Below are 18,949 nucleotides of genomic sequence, written 5' to 3' on the forward strand. Positions count from 1 at the left end.
TCCCAAAAATAAATAAACGTTGAAAAAAAAAATTTTTTTTTAAATGGATTTTCAGGGGCGCCAGCGTGGCTCAGTCGGTTACACGTCCGACTTCGGCTCAGGTCATGATCTCCCGGTCCATGGGTTCGAGCCCCGCGACGGGCTCTGTGCTGACAGCTAGGAGCCTGGAGCCTGCTTCGGATTCTGTGTCTCCCTCTCTCTCTCTGCCCCTCCCCTGCTTGTCCTCTGTCTCTCTCGCTCTCCAAAATAAATAAACATTAAAAAAATGGATTTTCAACTTGGAAAAAAAGACTAGTTGGTACAGAGCAGCTACAGCACAATACACATGGCTTCACTCCACACTCTGCTCTGAAAGAGTTTGTCTGGATTCACATCATAAGCAACTCAAACAGTTTCCATTTTTTTTAATGTTTATTTATTTTTGAGAAAGAGAGGGAGACAGAGAACGAGCGGGAGAGGGGCAGAGAAAGAGAGAGAGAGAAATCTGAAGCAGGCTCTAGGCTCCGAGCTGTCAGCACAGAGCCCGACACGGGGCTCGAACTCACGAGCCTTGAGATCACGACCTGAGCCAGAGTCGAACGCTTAACGGATCGAGCCACCCAAGCGCCCCTCGAACAGTTTAAAACAAAAAGACGGTAATTAAGAACTTGCAAAAATACTGGTTTGTATCATGTGACAAAAGACCAATACCCAGAATAAAGTTTCAAAAGCAAAAAACAGTACGTGTAATAATTCCAAAGACAAACAGGCCAAAAAACAAACGAACAAAAACCACAAGTGGCCATAAAGGTGCCTAACTTGAGCATTAATTAAAACAAATAAATAGGGGCGCCTGGGTGGCTCAGTCGGTTAAGAGCCCGACTTCGGCTCAGGTCATGATCTCACGGTCCGTGAGTTTGAGCCCCGCATCGCGCTCTGTGCTGACAGCTCAGAGCCTGGAGCCTGCTTCGGATTCTGTGTCTCCCTCTCTCTCTGACCCTCCCCCGTTCATGCTCTGTCTCTCCCTGTCTCAAAAATAAATAAATGTTAAAAAAAATTAAAAAACAAACAAATAAATAAATATGAAAACAATAAAAGTTTTCACATTAAAATCAGAAACAATAGACTGAGATTAGTCGCTGTCGGTGCCAGCTACAGGCTCACTCCTGAGTCACTGACAGAATCGTAACTGGGCACAACCTATCTGAGGGGCCATCTAGCAATATCTCCAAAATTTTGAGTGTGAATACTCTTTTATCCAGCAACTCCATTCCTAGGAATTTATCCCCAAGAGATAGTTACATAAGTATGTATATACTTGTTTACATGCAAGCATTTTGTTACTTAGAGCCAAATGCTGACAAGCCCCGAAGTGTCCTTTTGTAGGGATTAAATAATCGTGGAGGTACACAAGGAAATCCGGTTCATCGTTTAAAAGAATAAGTAGGCACTACTGAAATACTAACAAGGGAAAGACATCTACGATGTACTGGTAAGAAAAAAAAAAGCGACCGGGAAAACAGTATGAAGGGAATAATCCCATTTTTGTTTTGTTTTCTTAAAAAGTGCGCACGCAGATTCAGACTAAAGTCTATTGACACGGGCTGCCTTCGGGGAGTGAGATTATAGGGGAGATGTATGCTCTACTTTATATATTTCTGTGTTGTCTGAACACATCTATCAATTTCAAAACTAAAGAATGCCATTTTCGATAAAATGAAGGATGCTTAAAATCATGAGCCTGTATCACAAACGTCTGTACAGTCTCGTATTCCATAAAATCCACATAACTTCACAGTCTCGTATTCCATAAAATCCACATAACTTCGCTCATCGAAATGAGCCATAAGGAAACTAATCTGGAGTCCACACCCTCTAGTCTGGAAGCTCTATACACCTGATCCAAAAAATCCTGGACAGTGTTCATTCCTGGAGGAGCTATTTCCCCATGGTGCTAAAAAGCACAGTAAGGGACACGGGTTAATCCGAGGTGGGGTCCAGGCAGCTTTTGCCCCTCGGTGGGCCAGAGGCTACTAACACAAGGGACTCATCGCCCGGCTTCAGGGGGGGCCAAGGAACCAGGAGGGACACAAACAGCCGAACGAGGGAAGGTCTTCCCTGAAGACCAACCCAGGTACCACCCTCCTTTCTCCTGCGCTGGAATGTAGATGATGCCCCTTCATTGTTATTTTCACATCACAATGTCCTCGGGCATCAGGACTTCATTAGCACCTCCTCGGCCAAGTCTCCTGAGTCCCACACAAGAAGGAACTTAGTCTTTTCAGGCTGACTTTCCTTGATTCCCCCTCTTCTCTCTCCCACGAGTAGTTTTGAAATTTCACCATCAAAGCAGGGATGTACTTATACCTGGTAACAAGGAAACCCATCGTGGGCATCGCGCCCTCCTCCAGCGATAGATACCCTGGCTGCTGTCAAAATGCTCCTCTACTGAAGAACATTTTAAGACACAGGCTCTCAGGCCGCAGCCTTCAAAATGCACCAACACACACACACGCACACACACACGCACACACACACAGGCGACAGAGGCTGTGGGAACAAAGAGGATCCAGAGACGTCTGGACAACTGGGGGCAGGACCCGACCCTAGAGTGCACCTCAGATGGAGGGGACGAGGCTCTATAGGATGCTCCGGGCCAGGTGGCAGACTGGCAGACAGATCCTAAATTAGGTGTTAGTAAAGAATCCACATTAAGTTCTGGATTGATCACTGAACTACTCTCGACCAAGTGAGTATCTCTATTTTTAGGAAACACACACTGACGTTTGGGGAGGGCCAAGGGCCACGATGCATGTAACTTATCCATAAATGGTGCAGAAGAAAACTGCGTGCGTGCGCGTGTGCGTGCATCTGTGTGGACAGACGGACAGACAGAAGGATGGTAAGTAAGCCACTTCTGATAATCCAAGGCCAGCGACCAAATGTGCAGGGGCAACGGCTACTGCTGAGGGCTCCTTCCCAAACCACCTGGTGTCCTGCTGTTACAGAAAATGCAACACCTGTGGACACACACAAGGGAGCAGCCAGCTCTGCCTTCATCCCGTGTTGGAGGAAGGCATTCCGGGTGACACCGCGGGGCCCCAGGCACAGGGGCCGGGCCTCATCCAGGGGTCCCCAGCCCTCCTCCACCCCACCCTCCATCACCTTCCTCACTCACAGTGGCCCCTCAGGGCAGGGCACACTAGCCACCAGGACAGCTGCTTCTGTGCAGCCCCTGAACCTCCGCTATGCTCACACTTTGTCCCTTTACTCTAAGCAGGAGCACTCCTTGGAGAGGTACACCAACCAGTTTTAAAATTCATGACCTTTTAAACACTTTAAGGGACAGAGGCTCACAGGAACTTGCTAGTCCCTCCTTCTGAAGCCCCCAGTTTAGGCAATTCCAAAGTTCAAACGGCTTCTTCTTCTTTTTTTATTTATTTATTTTTATTTTTTTTTAATGTTTGTTAATTTTTGAGAGAGACAGAGACAGGGTGTGAGCAGGGGAGGGGCAGAGGGAGGGAGACACAGAATCCCAAGGAGGCTCCAGGCTCTGAGCTGTCAGCGCGGAGCCCGACGCAGGGCTCGAACCCACAGACCACAAGATCGTGACCTGAGAGAAGTCAGCCGCTTAACCGACTGAGCCAACCAGGCGCCCCTCAGATGGCTTCTTATTAATGGGACCCAAAAGCCCAAATTTAAACCTCTAAGCAGTGGCTTGGGGGGTGGGATGGGGAGTGGACTCACCTGAGCAGGGAGAACAGAAGCCTCCAGCTTGGGCCACTGGGAGCAAGAACCTGCAAGAGAAGGAAGAGTTCTAGTTCAGAATCACAGAAAAACTTCCGGTCAGCGGTTTTTAAGGTGTGGTCTGAGAGTCCCCAGGGGTTCCCAGGACCCTTCCAGGGGTCTCCCGGGTTCAAACCATTTTCGCAGCAAAAGGCAGGATTTCCCTTTTCCACTCTCTTCCCGCCAAGGCACGGCGGAATCTTCTAGAGGCTGAGTAACCAGTCTCGGCACAAAAGGCTTGAGAGTCTAGCTGTATTCTCGTAAGCGAGGCATTAAAGAGATTTGCGAAAATGTCGTTCTGCTCATTAAGTTTCTGTTGTTCTGGAAAACACTGATTCTCATAAAACATGTTATTTACAATAAAAGGTGAAGGGCTTACTGCTGCCACGTTTAATATACGAATAACTATTTTTAAACCTCTCCACTTGAATCCTAGTGTCACAAATCTCAGTAGAGATGAGCCACATAATAAAAAGCTCTCTGGGATCCTCAATCACTTTTACAGATGTCCAGGGGGCCAAAAATTTGTCATTTACAGATGTCAACCAAAATTTTGACAACGGCTGGTCTAAGGGTCTATTTCTGGTACTAACTTCTGTTAGGCTGCATCTGCTTTTAATATAGCAGCAGCGGACAATATTGGATATACAGCACGAAGTACCAGGCGCTCTGCTAGATACTTTCTGTACACACGGTATTTCCACATTCATGATCACTTGAACAGAATCGGCCTCTCCTGTCTCCTGGATGAGGAGACTGGTACTCTAGGAAATGGATTATCTGCCCAAAGTGAAGCACACAGAACAGGGTGTGAACTTGAGTCAGCCTGGCTCCTAAGATCGTGATCTTTTCGTGACATCATTTCTAAAAACAGTCGTTGTAAGAATTTACGCAAACTGAACCAGGGCGAGGCGCGCTGAGGCCCCGCACCTCTACCTGACATTGTGCGGACTCAACACGCCACAGCGTGAGGTGCACGGCCTGGATGAAATGGTACCGACGTGGCTTCCCTAAGTCCTGGTAGAGTCCTGCACTCTGCTCCCTACAAAAGACAGACCCCAGTAAGTGAGCTGTCCCGCAACGGCCGGCTTACGCCTACAGTCCCAGAACGGTATTGACCGCGATCAATTACAAGACCACCTCCCGAGAAGGCTACCGTTGGCCTTGGCTTTGGGAAGCCCACCTTTTTCAATCTGTCTCCATTCTTACAAAGCCCTGAAACAGCTGACGAAAGGTTACTATCGTTAGTCCCTCAACTGCAGCTGGACTTAAGGTTATGTGCGCCTGTAAGGGAGGGGGGAGACATTCTCACGGACTTAATGGAGCCGATGCAGCCAATTCGGAGCTTAAAAATCCAAAGCACGTACGGCGAGTCCCTCAAAAAAAATTGAACCTGGAATTACCATACGATCTAGTAATTTCCCTTCTGGGTACATACCCAGGAGAATGGACAGCACACGTTTTGAAAAGATGCACACACACCCGTGCTCACAGCAGCCTTACTCACAATAGCCAGAAGGCAGAAGCAGCTCAAGTGTCCATCAACAGATGAACGGAGGAACCAGCTGTGGCAAATCCACACGATGGAATATTACTCAGCTTTCAAAAGGAAGGAGATCATAACACCTTACAACACGGACGAACGCCGAAGACGTGATGCCAAGTGAAGCACACCGGCCGCAAAAGGACAGATACTCCGGGACTCCCCTTACATGAGGTACCTAGAATAATCAGCTGCATAGAGACAGGAAGCAGAGTTGGGTGGTGGCCAGGGGCTGGGGGAGGGGGAGGGGGAGTTAGAGTTTAATGAGTACAACATTTCTGCTCGGGAAGAGGGAAAGTGTCTCGAGACAGATGGTTGCACCACTGTGTGAACATACTTAACGCCACTGAACCACACACTTAAAAATAGTAAATGTTCTGTTGTGTAAACTTTATCACACACACACACACACACACACACCGAAGAATTTATCAAAAAGACTTAACATTAAATAACGGGGGAAAGAATATATTATTGGGCATCCTAGGTCATTGCTTCAATCTTTTACTAGCTTATTAACTCCAGCCAGGGGCGCCTGGGTGGGTCAGTCAGTTGAGCATCCGACGACAGCTCAGGTCGTGATCTCACGGTTCACGAGTTCGAGCTCCGCATCGGGCTCTCTACTGACAGTCCAGAGCCCGCTTAGGATCCTCTGTCCCACCCCCTTCTCTGCACCTCCCCTGCTCATGCTCTCTCTCTCCCTTTCTCTCAAAAATAAACATTTATAAATAACTAACTAACTAAATAAATAAATAAATAACTCCAACCAAGCATCCATCCACTTGGCCCATGTTCACCAACCACCTCCCAGCTACGAGCTCCTATGCCGCGAACAGCTGAAGGAGACTGTCTCTGGGCAGCACAGGAAGGGCAGCGACCCAGGCATCGCACTAGATGTACTGAGATGCAATCTGGAAAGGCCTGCTTAGGAGACTCAACTGCACGGTGAGTGATAAATGTTTCTGGCACACAAAGCCACGAGCTCGTGCAACTACAAAAAAAAAAAAAACAATCGTATCCTCTGAACTATCCATATTTTTCAAAGTTGTAGGAACCCTTTTTTTTTTTTCTCTCTCAAGAGGCTTTCTGGTCTTCTAATTTTTTTTTTTTTTAAATGCTGGTACATTATAAAACCCTCCGCTTTTTCCAAGTCCTATTGATGAAACAGTTTGTGTTTCACGACTCACTATTTTGGGGTTAATTTCTCCTCTTCGGCCGAGACCCTTTAACTGACGTTGTGACATCCCCCACACAATGAACGCAGCTCTGTAAAAGGCACTTTTCCTTCCTTTGATACAAGCAAATATCCTGTAAACAATCCGTGCTCCACTCTTTTAACTCACTGCTTTTGTTTACCGACAGGAAAGGAAACCACAAATCCTCCCAAGTGGGACTGGGGGGCTCCACGGTTCTCCATTTCCTACTGAGCAGGTGGTTTACATGAGGCAACTGGCTATTGTCTTTTGCCTTGTTTTTGCTCTGGAGAAGAAAATCGGTGGGCTTTCGGCAGAGCGTAGTTTTCTCAAAGCGCAGAACTTGGGGCTGTGCGCTGTCCTGCAGAGAGCGGGTCAGAGAAAGGCGAGATGCTCTCCTGTCCCCTGGCCCATTGCTGAGAGGCGGCGACTCACACTCCAACAGGACTCTCTCTGCCAGAAAACCAGATTTGCAGGCAAAGAGAGGCCTGGCCCTTTGTTCTTACCAGCAGGTTCCTCAGCTGTTTTTCCCAGTGAAACAGGGCTCTGAGAAAGTGAGGGCAAGTATTTACTTTCCACTGAGAAGAATAAAAATATTCGGTCCAGCTCGAAGTCATTACTTCTCCAATGTTAGGACATGCTTGCTAGTATTCAGGAAAAGCACCAGAGAAAGGCTACAGTGTTTTGTTTTTTGTTTTTATTTTAAACAGAAAAATTCCTTTCGAAAGAAGGACATGGGTCCGAGAGGCAGAGTCCTAAGCACTGCTTTCTGTCCTTACACCTGTGAACGCTGGCAATGTGTGCAAGCAGTCCTTGCGCGGACCGGCCCCCCACTCCCCAGTTCTGGGCCAATAGGCCAGCCACGGTTCCCGCCCTGAATCTCTGAACCACGGCCGTGTCCTGTGCGCCGTCATGAGGCCCAGGGGTGCAGAGCTACAGTCTCAACCCGGGTGCAGAGCTACAGTCTCAACCCAGACCTCACCCGCTCCAAAAGGAAACTGCACACTCCAGGAGATGGTTCCTGAAGAAGGCATATAGCCGAACGTGGAATCAGCACCAGATTCAAACAGCCAGTCGTTCCCAGAAAAGGGTTTGGGATCCGCGCAGATGAATGTCACCTTAGGCCACGTGCTCCAGGAAACGCATGTTGGAAACCGCTGCCCCTGCCACGCCCAGCGTTCACCAGCACTGACCACGCAGGAGCACGAGCCATCAGGCTTTTACCATCTCGGCCAGTCGCACTTAGACACACCGTGTTCAGCGTTTCCAGTCCATTTAGAGGTCTAGTTTTACCTGGGCGTCTCAATCACAGGCCGGAGGTCAAATGACTTCTCTGACCACCCTCAAGAGTCTGCTTTTGCTGCAAATCGGGTCGGCGCGATGTGAAACTCTCAACGCGGGCAGCGATGCCGTTTGGCTACGCACATTTCCTTTGATATTTCAGCGTGGCGCCACGCACTACGTCACTCAGGTGGGGTTATATCTGTTTTCGTTTCGGTGTTTGTTTTGGCGGCTGTCGCAAATGTATTTTTAAATTGTTGCAAGAACCCTTAACAAGAGATTTACCCTCTTAAACGTTTAAGTGCACGATACGCTATTATTAACTCCATAGGCACGATGGGGCACAGCAGATCTCGAGAATGTACTCATCTTTACGTTATAACCGCAACCTTATACGTATTGAACAGAAATTCCCTATCTGCCCCCTGCCCAGCCCCTGGCAACCACCATGCCCCTCTCTGTTCCCGTGGGTCTGGTTATTTTTGGATTCCCCTCCTAAGTAGGATCACATGGCATCTGTTCTCCTGGAACTGGTTTATTTCACTTCGTATAACGTCCTGCAACTTCCTCCTTGTCACATACGGCAGGGTTTCTTGTTTAAGGCTGAATAGTATCCTTTGTATATATTCCCCGGCATTCTTTTCAAGTCAGGTGGAAAGAAGAAGGGCTCTGGAAACGCAGCCCCTTCAAAGTTATTTAAACATTGAATCAATATTTACTTAGCACCTCGAGCATTCAAACACTGTACTAAATGCTGTCCATTCCTGTCACCTAAGGCTCACTGCCTAATGGAGGGAGCCAACCTTTACACAGGTAAGTGGGATGAAATCTCTCGAAGGGCCCCGTTGGGGCACCAGGGAGGGGGAGGCCCAATTTTACCTGGGAGGAGAGAGAGAGGGAAGGTTTTCTGCAGCAGGTAACACGGGAGCCATGGCAAAGGTGTGGGGCGTGGCGGGGACAGTCCTATTCCCTCATGTCTATCAGCAAGGTACATACAGTCTTCCTCTCCCCCATGACTGGCCCAGGGTGAATAAAGAAGAATCTAGGCCTTGAATGCCTCCCCACACCTCGCAGAGCATTCATCATCCCCACAACACTCTGCTCTCGTATCTAGACTCTAGGATCCAGGAGGGCGGGAGCAAGGTTCACACTATGCGTCCCGTCCTAAGTACTGTGTTCCGGGCTTTTCTTCAAAAGTACCCGGTCAGTATTTCCTGAAGAATGAAGGAAAAAGAGAAGGATGGAGGGAAAGGGGAGGAGGGAGGAAAGAGGAAGGAAAAAAGACTGGCTCTCTGTGAAGACTTGAAAGCCGCGGAGAACGAGAACACAGGAGGCCAGCACAGCAAGGAGCACACAGTGCCCATCTGCCGGAAGAGAGAACGGAGGCGTTTCAGGACGGAATTCCCAAGGAATGAGCTAAACCATGTGCAATCACCCCTGCGCTGCCATTTTTGACCTACAAAAGCAGGAATTTCATGTGACTCAACCTCCCACACGCTCCTCCCCAGTGAGCTTAACTATTCCACGCCTATGACTGCGACGCATCACTTGCTTTGGTACCCTGCTAGCTTGGCGCCCAAACAGTGAGCTGTCACCCCACCATGCCACCCTACCCCGGCACCCCTACCTCGACATGCAAAGGGCGGAGCGCACATCCCTCCCGCCAAACCTCGCCCTCGGCCCCCGCTCCACACCTCAGCTGACGTCTCTGTTCTCCCTGCCCGTGCCCTCGTCCGCCACCGTGGACCGTGGCAGCTCCAGTGTCTGTCTGCCCGGCACACAAGGGCCACGCCCCCTATTTCTGGCTCTTGTGGGGAACCTTCCCTGGCCCTACGTAATGCCGTCCACTGGGCCACTCGAGGCCCAGCATTCCCTCACCCTCAGTGCCCAGTTCCGCGTGCAGAACCAAAGCCAAGTCGTCTACGTCGTCCCTGGGCAGGGCAGGGGTCCGGGGAGGCAGAAGTTCGGTTTCAGCTAAGAGGACTAGCTAGGGGGACATGAGCTCCGGCTACTGGCTGCCATCTTGCCGATGACACAGAGAGCGTGGCCGTGAAGGACTCCGCAAAGCGGAGTCAAGATACAGAGAAAGGGTCTGGGGCCACGTCAGAACCCCTGGCTCTGTAGCATGCTACCCCTAGATGCCTCCGTTACTTGAGCGATACCCTTTCCGTTTCTGCTTAAAGTTGGGTTTCTGTCATTCATAACCGGTGGTCCAGATGAATTACCTGGGCAAAACTGTACCACGCATAACATCACCTCAAAGGAGTCTTCAAATGATTCCCCTAAGATGGCCTTTACTCTGACAGTCATGGCGTCAGTAGGCTCTTCCCCAAATAAAGAAGCCCTATAGTTCCCATCACCCCAAACGCGAGCATCCTTACGGCCTCAGTGAGAGGCCTTCACCCCAATACAACTTTCTCAGACATCTCCAGAGGAAAAAAGTTTTCAAGAAAACCCTTCTAGACAGACAGTATCTCTTGCTCTCTGCTACCCCCAGGGACCATTGCTTACACCATTTATTCTGACATTTTTCAGTCAGTATCATAGATGATGATTTATTTATAGATGTCTGCCACCTTCAATCGGGAGTTCTTAATGAGCAGAGGCTTTAGGCATAATAGGTAATCGATACACCGCTGGTGAAATGACTAATCCTAAGCAGGCGAGCTTCCTGTGTTCAAAAACAATGGCTGGCGATGACGTCACAATCGAAGTCTGTACCCCTTTTCCATAAATTTACTACGTTACTTTTTCTTTGGACTTCTAAGCATAAATAACTAAATCAGCACGACTACTGAGACGTCCTTGATGTGGCGTAGCAAATGCTCTGGGCTCTTTCAGTATTTCCCACAAATAAGGTGAGTAGGAAGGACTCTTGGGAGCCAGTACCCCCTCGCTAAATTAAGTTAGACAGCTTTCACCACTCCTCGGTGATCGCCAAGTCCAAACTTGTAACCAAGGCAACCAAGCACTGGCGGTCTGTCCAGCCGCCTCTTCCAGCCCCTTGCCCCGCCACGCTTGCTCACACACCCAAACGGTGGTTTTCACTTGCTTAGGTGGAGGGTGGAGCAGTAAGAACTCCTGACACTGTTTGGTGAACACGCTCTCCTCTACCGAGTGTGTAACACATGATGAATAATGACATCATGTCAGTTTGGGAACCGGGAACGTTTTTATTAGCAGAAGGACGTGCGTGGTGGATTGAGATCCATCACCACAAGCACACCTACCTGGGGGCAAAAAAAAAAAAAAAAAAAAAATAGGATGTTGAACTTGGCCCACACAGTTGATACATGTCTTTCCACCCTCATTTGCTAGTTTGCTTTATCATCCGCTGGGAGACAAGCAAAACATCACAAATAAGAAAATATCCTTCCTTAATGTGGCGGTGTGTTGTCTGAAGGGCTGACAACTGATCCAAACTTAGGGACACCCTCAAAACCCGTGGTACCCTGCACGGTCTACAGGTCGGACAAAATTCTAACGTAACAATATGATGATGCCATTTTCGGACTTGGGGACCCTCCGTTGTATACCTGAAATCGTGTTCAGTAAGTCATCAAGAAAAGAAAGGATAAAACATACTTCAGAAATTCAAGTAGATTCCCTACTGTAAGGATATGTTGCGAAGAGCAACCATAATAAACTGAAAAAGTCTAAATTCACACAGATGACTACTGGCCTCCATAAAAGGTAAAATGTCCCAACTAAAAACCTTGCTAGCAGTGCTGTCTGTTTTCTGACACTGGGAGGGACAGAACCCATCACCAGATGCATTTTTTTGAATCATCCTTAAATATCGCTTACACAAAACTCAAGATGAAAAGTCTATGCTGAGCTGGGCAAACCAGACAGAAGGAACATGAGAAAGGGAAAATGCATTGGCATAGATTCATCTACTGAGGGCTTGACCACATCCAGAACGGAAGAAAGAACTCTGACCGTGCAAAGTGACATAATAACTGTGTTGCCACCTTGGGCAGGGCAGAGGATCCCAGCTAGTATGTAAGGGTGCACTTCTTTTAAGCCCTGTTACTTCACTTTGTTCAGCATTTTTTTTTAAGTTTATTTATTTATTTTGACAGAGAGAGAGAGAGGGAGAGAGCACAAGCAGTGGAGGGGCAGAGAGACAGAGGGATAGAGACAGAATCCCAGATAGATTCAGGGGTCCATCTTACAAACCACGAGATCATGATTTGAGCTGAAATCAAGGGTCAGACGCTTAACTGACTGAGCCACCCAGGCGTCCCTCACTTTGTTCAACTTGAAACAATTATGTATCTTAGTCAACTGAGGTGTAGCTCTTTATTGTATACACCTAAATGTAGAAAATGGGAAGCTAACCTCTGTAACTGATACGCAATTTGGGGAGAAAATACAACGGAAGCATCTGAAGTGTAACAAGAGAACAACCCTTGCCCATCCATGTAGGTTATCAGCTATCATCAGGAAGACATGTCTTCTATGTTTTCTCAGTACCGAGACATCAGACCTTTAGGTGATATGTTCTACAAGTGTTCCACCTATATGTTCTACACGTACAATCAGTATCCTAGTCTAGGGGCTACCGCTTGTTTTCTAACTGACTTCCCCTCCTTCCCCAGCAATGGAAGATATTTTACAGCCTCGACTCTAGAAGCAGCCACCCTACCACTGCAGAGCAGTGGGCCTCATTGCACAAGCATAGATGAAGAGGTGTGGTCTCTAAGTAAAGTGGGGGAGTAAGAATGAGATGGGCCAAAGGTTAGGAACTTTGCAAAAATGGAAAGTGACCAAAGCAGAATAATCTCCTCTTAATGTCCTCTCTCTTCCTCCCCTTTCCTTCTGATCTCTCTCGCCTCCAAAAAGTCTTCCCCCTCCAAAGGAGCCCACAATTTGATATCTATCCCTGTCTACACAGAAGTACAGCAATGAAACAACACAAAACGACCAAAGGAGGAAGAAAGCCCGTCTGGAAGAGTCATGCTCCATCACAAGGTTCTCTTGGTCTTAGTAACCTAACAAGGGGGAAAAGCAGAGCAAAGAGGAAGCTAGAGTGTGGATCCTGAACATGCAAATCGCAGGGTTTCTAGAAATGATGAAAACAAAGCTGGAGGTTGGTAATAATGCCACACTGACTTGCACACACTGTACAAATGCCCGCTGACCTGAATGAAAGATTTCACAGGTCCCAGGCAAGAAAAGCATGAGGAACAAACCTGGACAGGGTGGTACCTCTAATCTGTAACGATAACACCAGTAATAAAAAGAAAACTGGAGAATAGAGTTGGGATGGTATTTCAAAACAAAAGGCCAACGTGAAAAGATAGTATTGACTTGGCTTGACTTCATTAGCTACTCCAGAAAACTCCCACAGAAAGGCAAAACACAAGACGCGGCTCCTCCTCCAGACCTCGTGTTTGCTGTGCATGGGGACAAGGCTGGGACAGGGGGTTCTGCCACGCTTCTGCCCACACTGCTCTTTGGTGGCTTCTCAGTGATCGCGTGGGTCGATCTGATCCCAGTGAAGTCAATGAAAAAGCCACAAACCAGAATATCTAGACTCATGTGATCCACACGCTTGAGGAGATGTCCACTAAGGTATTTATTAATATTTTATCAGACGTTTTCATTTTGCTCAGACTAGCACATCACGTCTACAATGCCTCTACAACTGGGGATTCCTAATGGAAAGAGCCGTTGAAGGAAACCTGGCCTCGTCTCAAGAGGCCCTAAGGGACTAACTCCAGCCTGGGTATTCTACGTTCACAGAAGGAGTCCCTTGCACCATCACACAAAATCAGAAAACCAAGAGAAAAATAAAATGGGGCAAAATATCAACTCCCGAGTAACCGACCAACCTGACAAATTCGTAGTAACGGAAACAAAAAACGAAGGCAGTACTTCTAACCCATGAAATAGTGATTAGCCCCCACCATCACCCAGGTAAGTTTCTTTTAACGACGAAGAAAGGAAAGCACAGACAGAAATGACAAGGTGTTCTAGGCACAAAACCTTTCTCTTCTGGAGCCTTCCGAAGAGGAACTCACCTGTGATGCTTCAGAACCACAAGACAACGTAAACGGCCGAACCGCCTAGTCACCGTGCAAACACACTTGGAAAATGGGAGTGAATGACTTTATCACGGGCAGCAGAATCAATTTCACAACCGACTCCACGCCCCTGCCCTTCGCGCTGGAAAACACTGGTTTTTCTTAAGCTAACATCCACAGAGGCTGCAGTGTTGACGGGGGAAGTGGTTCTGCACAGCCGGTGACAGGGACTTCCAGGGGTCAGGAAAGAGACCTGCGAGGGCGAGGGCAGCGAAGGAAGGGAGCAGCGTCACAGTGCAGCATGGACGGGACAGGCTGTGCAGCTCCCTTTCACGATGTCCGAAATTACCTTTATAATACAAGGAGCACTCGATAAACCAGACTGTCTTCAAACCCACGGACTTTATGAACCCGTTACTCTTGATCTAATGACTCAAACTACAACACGTTTCTGGAGTCACACAGCAGGCACGGATTTAGATGTCGAGGACGCGTGAGCCGCCACCCCCAGTGAGAGTTCCAGCCTCTAGGAGCTCTCTTCACCTCGGGCCCCGCCACATCTGCGGTCTGTGTCTGTACGATCAGTACAAATCAAGCCCAGCTTCTGCTTCACCGAGCACCCTCCCCATCTGTTTTAGAGCAACGGTTCTCGGGGTGCCTGGGTGGCTCAGTTGGTTAAGCGTCCGACGTCGGCTCAGGTCACGATCTCACCCTCCGTGAGACGAAACATTACCTCGTACTTCAGCGAACAATCCACTATTCAGATGTGGCTTGGTGGTGACACTCGACAGGAAAGGAACAACGTGGGCGTGTTTTCAAGGGAAACGGCCAATAAGCTACTGAGATCTCAGCCTCTATGCAGCCCTAGGACTCTTTGAAAACTTGTATTTCCATATGCACCTTAACACTGACAACTTCCCTGTATTTAAAGGCTTTTCCAATTGGTGATAGGATATTTTTAACTTACAAAATAAAATCTATCAACACTTGGGAGATGTTCCAAATGACCGATGCGTGACGTTCAAAATCACATCCGGGACAGAGTTTTGAAAGTTAATATATGTGGTTTCAGAATCCACATCTGAACCAACCTTTAAGGAACCACCACTAGTTGGGGAACCTGGGTGGCTCAGTCGGTTAAGCGTCCGACTTCGGCTCAGGTCATGATCTCGCGGTTCACGAGTTCGAACCTGCCTTGGGCTCTCTGCTGTCAGTGCAGAGCCCCGCTTCACTTCTGATCCTCTGTCCCCCCCCCGCCCCCTGCCCTTCCCCTGCTGGTGCATGCTCGCTCTCTCTCTCTCTCTCTCTCTCAAAAATAAATAAACATTAAAAAAGAAACCACCACCATTTGGGGCGCCTGGGTGGCTCAGTTGGTTGAGCGTCCAACGTCGGCTCAGGTCATGATCTTGTGGTTCATGAGTTCAAGCCCCGCATCAGGCTCTGTGCTGACAGCTCAGAGCCTGGAGCCTGCTTCAGTTTCTGTGTCTCCCTCTCTCTTGGGCCCCTCCCCTGCTCATGTTCAGTCTTAAGACACTCCCATCCCCACTTTCTCCCCAACCACATATCCATGTGAGGCTGGATTTTCATCGTACGTGGAAACTGGAAGATCATATCACAGCAGAATGGATGCAGACACAAAAATGAGAACCCAGCTGTCTTTGGTTATGCCCAATATTCAAGGCATTTTTATAGAAAGGTATAAAAAATTTATACAACACTTCTTAATTAGGTTTGTTTGGGTTTGGAAAATGGTGACCTTTGACAAAAAAAATGCTGTTTATATTAACGTGAATTCTGCTCAATAACGATTTTTTTTAATCTCTTGGTTTTTATTTCTAATGTGATAAACATCAGTGGATACAGCCATATAAACAAAAGCTCTCTGGAGTCCTCGATAGTTTTTAAGTGTGTACAAAAGTCCCGAGACGAAAATATTTGAGAATCACCACTTTAAAAAGGAATATTTAGATGGCAACTCCCACAGGGAGACAAATTTGAGAAAGAAAGCAGGTAGGCTAACGTTTCTTAATCGTCAGATGACAATGCAAAAAACAGTCCCATCTTAATTCATTAAGCCAAATATACATTTACTGAGGTCTCTCTTTAAGGAGAGACAAATGGTTAAGGTATTTAAACATGTGGATCGCCATTAATCTTCTACAAATTTCCCAAATGACTAGTCTCGTGTGACGTTAGGGTAACACCGTATGCAAATTCACCCAATTAGCTCACTGATACTTGTACACTCTCCCGAATTCACTAACATCCACCACACTGCCTTTTGCCACCATTGGCTGAGAGACTTCTCACTGAATTATTGATTTTCTGCCAATTAATTACCATAGTAAGATTCAATAGGGCTTATCTCTGTAGAAATTGTCCCTTCTCCGGTCTTCCTTTTCTTGTACCCTTTAGAGTCCCTTGGGGAATCAAAATAATTGGAAGCCTAAAGACGCGATCCTGAATTCTAAAAATATCCCTGGCATAACTTACAAACAAGCCAGTTGTCAGACGCTTAAGTGGACAAAGACCTATTTTTCACTGGATAACAGGCTTTGATGCTTTTCCCTTAGATCTTCCCTCAATTCTCTGTCACTTCAACAACTTTACCACTCGAATCTTAGAATAAATCAGTTGTGCTGAGCCCAGCCGAAGACTGCTAAGTACATTCATGTACAAACGCTCATTCATAAAAGCCGCATGCTTGACCTTACAAGAACAATAGAAAACAAATTCGCCTTACCGACGGGCAAGCATGGAAATCTAAGAGAAGGGAAAACAGGGTCTAATTCCCGAAATAATACTTGCACAGCTAAGCAGACGTCCCTGCAGCAACTCTAGGATTTAGACTCCACAGCAAAAGAGGATGCTATTCAAAGCCTCCGGAATTCATCTCAAGAATACCCATTATGGCCCTTCTTAAGTTCTCTAAAATGTGGGTGTCACCGGCTTGAGCAGTGAGACTCAATAAGGCTCTATGTTCAGCACAACCTCAGTCTGGAAAAAGCAAACAAGTTAAGCCACAGTGTAAATGCTGAGCAAGGAGAAAGAGAAGGAAAGAAAGAAACTTTACGACAGCATCCACATTTAACAAGGTTGCTGGAGGAAGAAAGAAATTTTGAGTTATACACATTCTTTTCTGGAAAGAGGGAAGGCACAGAGGAAGAACACCGAGGACTTGGTATCAGATGCGCCTTGGGACCCCAGCCTCACCTACATCCTGAAAGATAGGGCCTGGGGCCAGCCCACAGGACCTGCCACACAGCATGTCAGCCCTGCCTTCCTCCTACACCTGCACCAGCATACACACAAAAAAAGAAAAAAATAGGTCCTGCAGTGAAGGAGAGTGAGATCTTCCAACGCCCAGCCAACCAGAGTCACTGTACAAACAGCAAATTCATTAACATGCAACAGACAAGGGGCAACTGGCTAGAGAAGCAATCCTCTAAAGAGAGAACTGAAATCTACCCACTTCAAACACACATAATACCAACAAGAAAGCCTGTGCTTCCTCAGACTTTCCTCCATATAGTTTAGAACAAACAAAAGGTTTCAAACCTTGAGCAAGTTCAGGGCTGCTGAGAAGAAAAGCTGGTAAATCGGAACGTGGTGCATTCAGAGTGTGGGTTTGTTTTCCGGGGAGCAGGGCAGAGGGCTCACCGACCTATTTCGTGCCCCCAGCACTCCGGTGTGAAGGTATCGACCCGAATGGGAATCATGAGAAAATGGGCAAGTGTATCTGAACGGGAAGACTTAGTAACACAGAAATGAGTAACTCTGCCTGTTACACAAATATTTCACACGTGATTCTCTACTTCCCTGACCAAACTGGAAAATAACTCGACTGTTTATATTTCAGGGAGGGAGGGGGGTTTAAAAAAAAAAAGGAGTACTGAAATGTTCCACGTGGGTCAGCAGGAGGACTGGAATCAATCCTGTAACGTGTGGACTAACCAGGACTGCATGGAAGGCTATCCTCTTCCTCCAGCCCCAGGTCCGCCCAGGGTGCGAGGGGCAGCGGGCCGGGTGGGGGTGGCGCTCAGGGCTCCGGGCAGACCAGACAGGACAGCAGGCTCAGCGCTGCTGAGCCTAGTCCCTTCTTTCCCACTAATCAATGCCCAAAGGGGTGACCAGGACCAGGGGGAAAGATGGCTGAATTACCTGTTTCTACTAATCTACTACTGAAAATAAACCACCAGAGAAAGGGAAGGGAAAGAATGTAAAATTATCAATTCTTAGACACACACACACACACACACACACACACACACACACACGCTGTTAGAGGCTGTCTGATAGCGAGAGGAATATTTAGCACAGACATTTGCAGACACTTACTGTCTGAATTAAAATGGGAAGCGGCAGAGATAGGAGTCACTGAATAATTAGCAATGACGACAATTTTACTCTGCTATCTGCCAGATACAATTACGTTCACTCCATCTCCGGAGGTAAACACATCCGAACTAGTAGATCTGAAAGGGACCACCTGCCACTTGTCTTTGTTTTGTTTTGTTTTGTTTTGTTTTAAAGGTTCTTCATTTCGGGATACAACTATGGACACCTAAAATGTTTACGTCCAAAAAAAAAAAAAACAAAAAAACCAGTCATAGCCTATTATAAATTGTGACTTCTGGTACTGAATCAAAATAGCTTCTGGTTTATCTGGGAAAATCAAACAAGAGCTGATGTATCAGGCTGTCTACACGTTGCTGGCCTGAAAGGCATTAGAAGGGCTAAGCAAAACTTCCTGAATCATCAAAGAAAGGAAGGTTTATTGTTACCCAGAAACTTGGTAAACTGGGAAGTTTTCTAGAATTTAAAAAAAAAAAAAATTTCCAAAGCCTTTCCTTAAGGGCCTCAGAAAACCAGCAATGAGCCTAATTTCTTACTACCGAGTAGAAAGGAGCAACAATATGTCAAATGTCGGTGTACCCTTTCCATATGTTCACCACACGAGAAAGAACCCTGGAGCACACATGCCTTTCTCTCCTTAAATCCCACATCTCCTTCTTTCCTCTGCACAACTAGAAAAACAGAAGAGGGGGCAAAATCTTTATAAGTAACTAAGAAGATCTGCTCCTTCACTGCAAAAGATTCTCAGGTTTGTTTTTTTTAATGCTTTATTATTTGGT

At 47.2% G+C, this 18,949-nt stretch overlaps 1 protein-coding gene across 9 annotated transcripts in view; it reads right to left on the bottom strand.

Annotated features, from left to right (window-relative positions):
• SIPA1L2 (signal induced proliferation associated 1 like 2) overlaps positions 1-18,949 on the bottom strand; it is a 222,990-nt gene that overhangs the window by 169,503 nt on the left and 34,538 nt on the right. For 8 of the 9 annotated variants that reach the window (XM_053207440.1, XM_053207443.1, XM_053207442.1 and 5 more), the window contains exon 2: positions 3,727-3,776. The gene's annotated coding sequence lies outside the window, so the exon portion shown is untranslated. Of the gene's footprint in view, positions 1-3,726; positions 3,777-6,495; positions 7,432-18,949 lie in introns of those variants that run through there. The other variant, XM_053207439.1, reaches the window with a different exon arrangement.

This window comes from Acinonyx jubatus, chromosome D2, assembly GCF_027475565.1.
Source record: "Acinonyx jubatus isolate Ajub_Pintada_27869175 chromosome D2, VMU_Ajub_asm_v1.0, whole genome shotgun sequence".
Lineage (NCBI taxonomy): Eukaryota > Metazoa > Chordata > Mammalia > Carnivora > Felidae > Acinonyx > Acinonyx jubatus.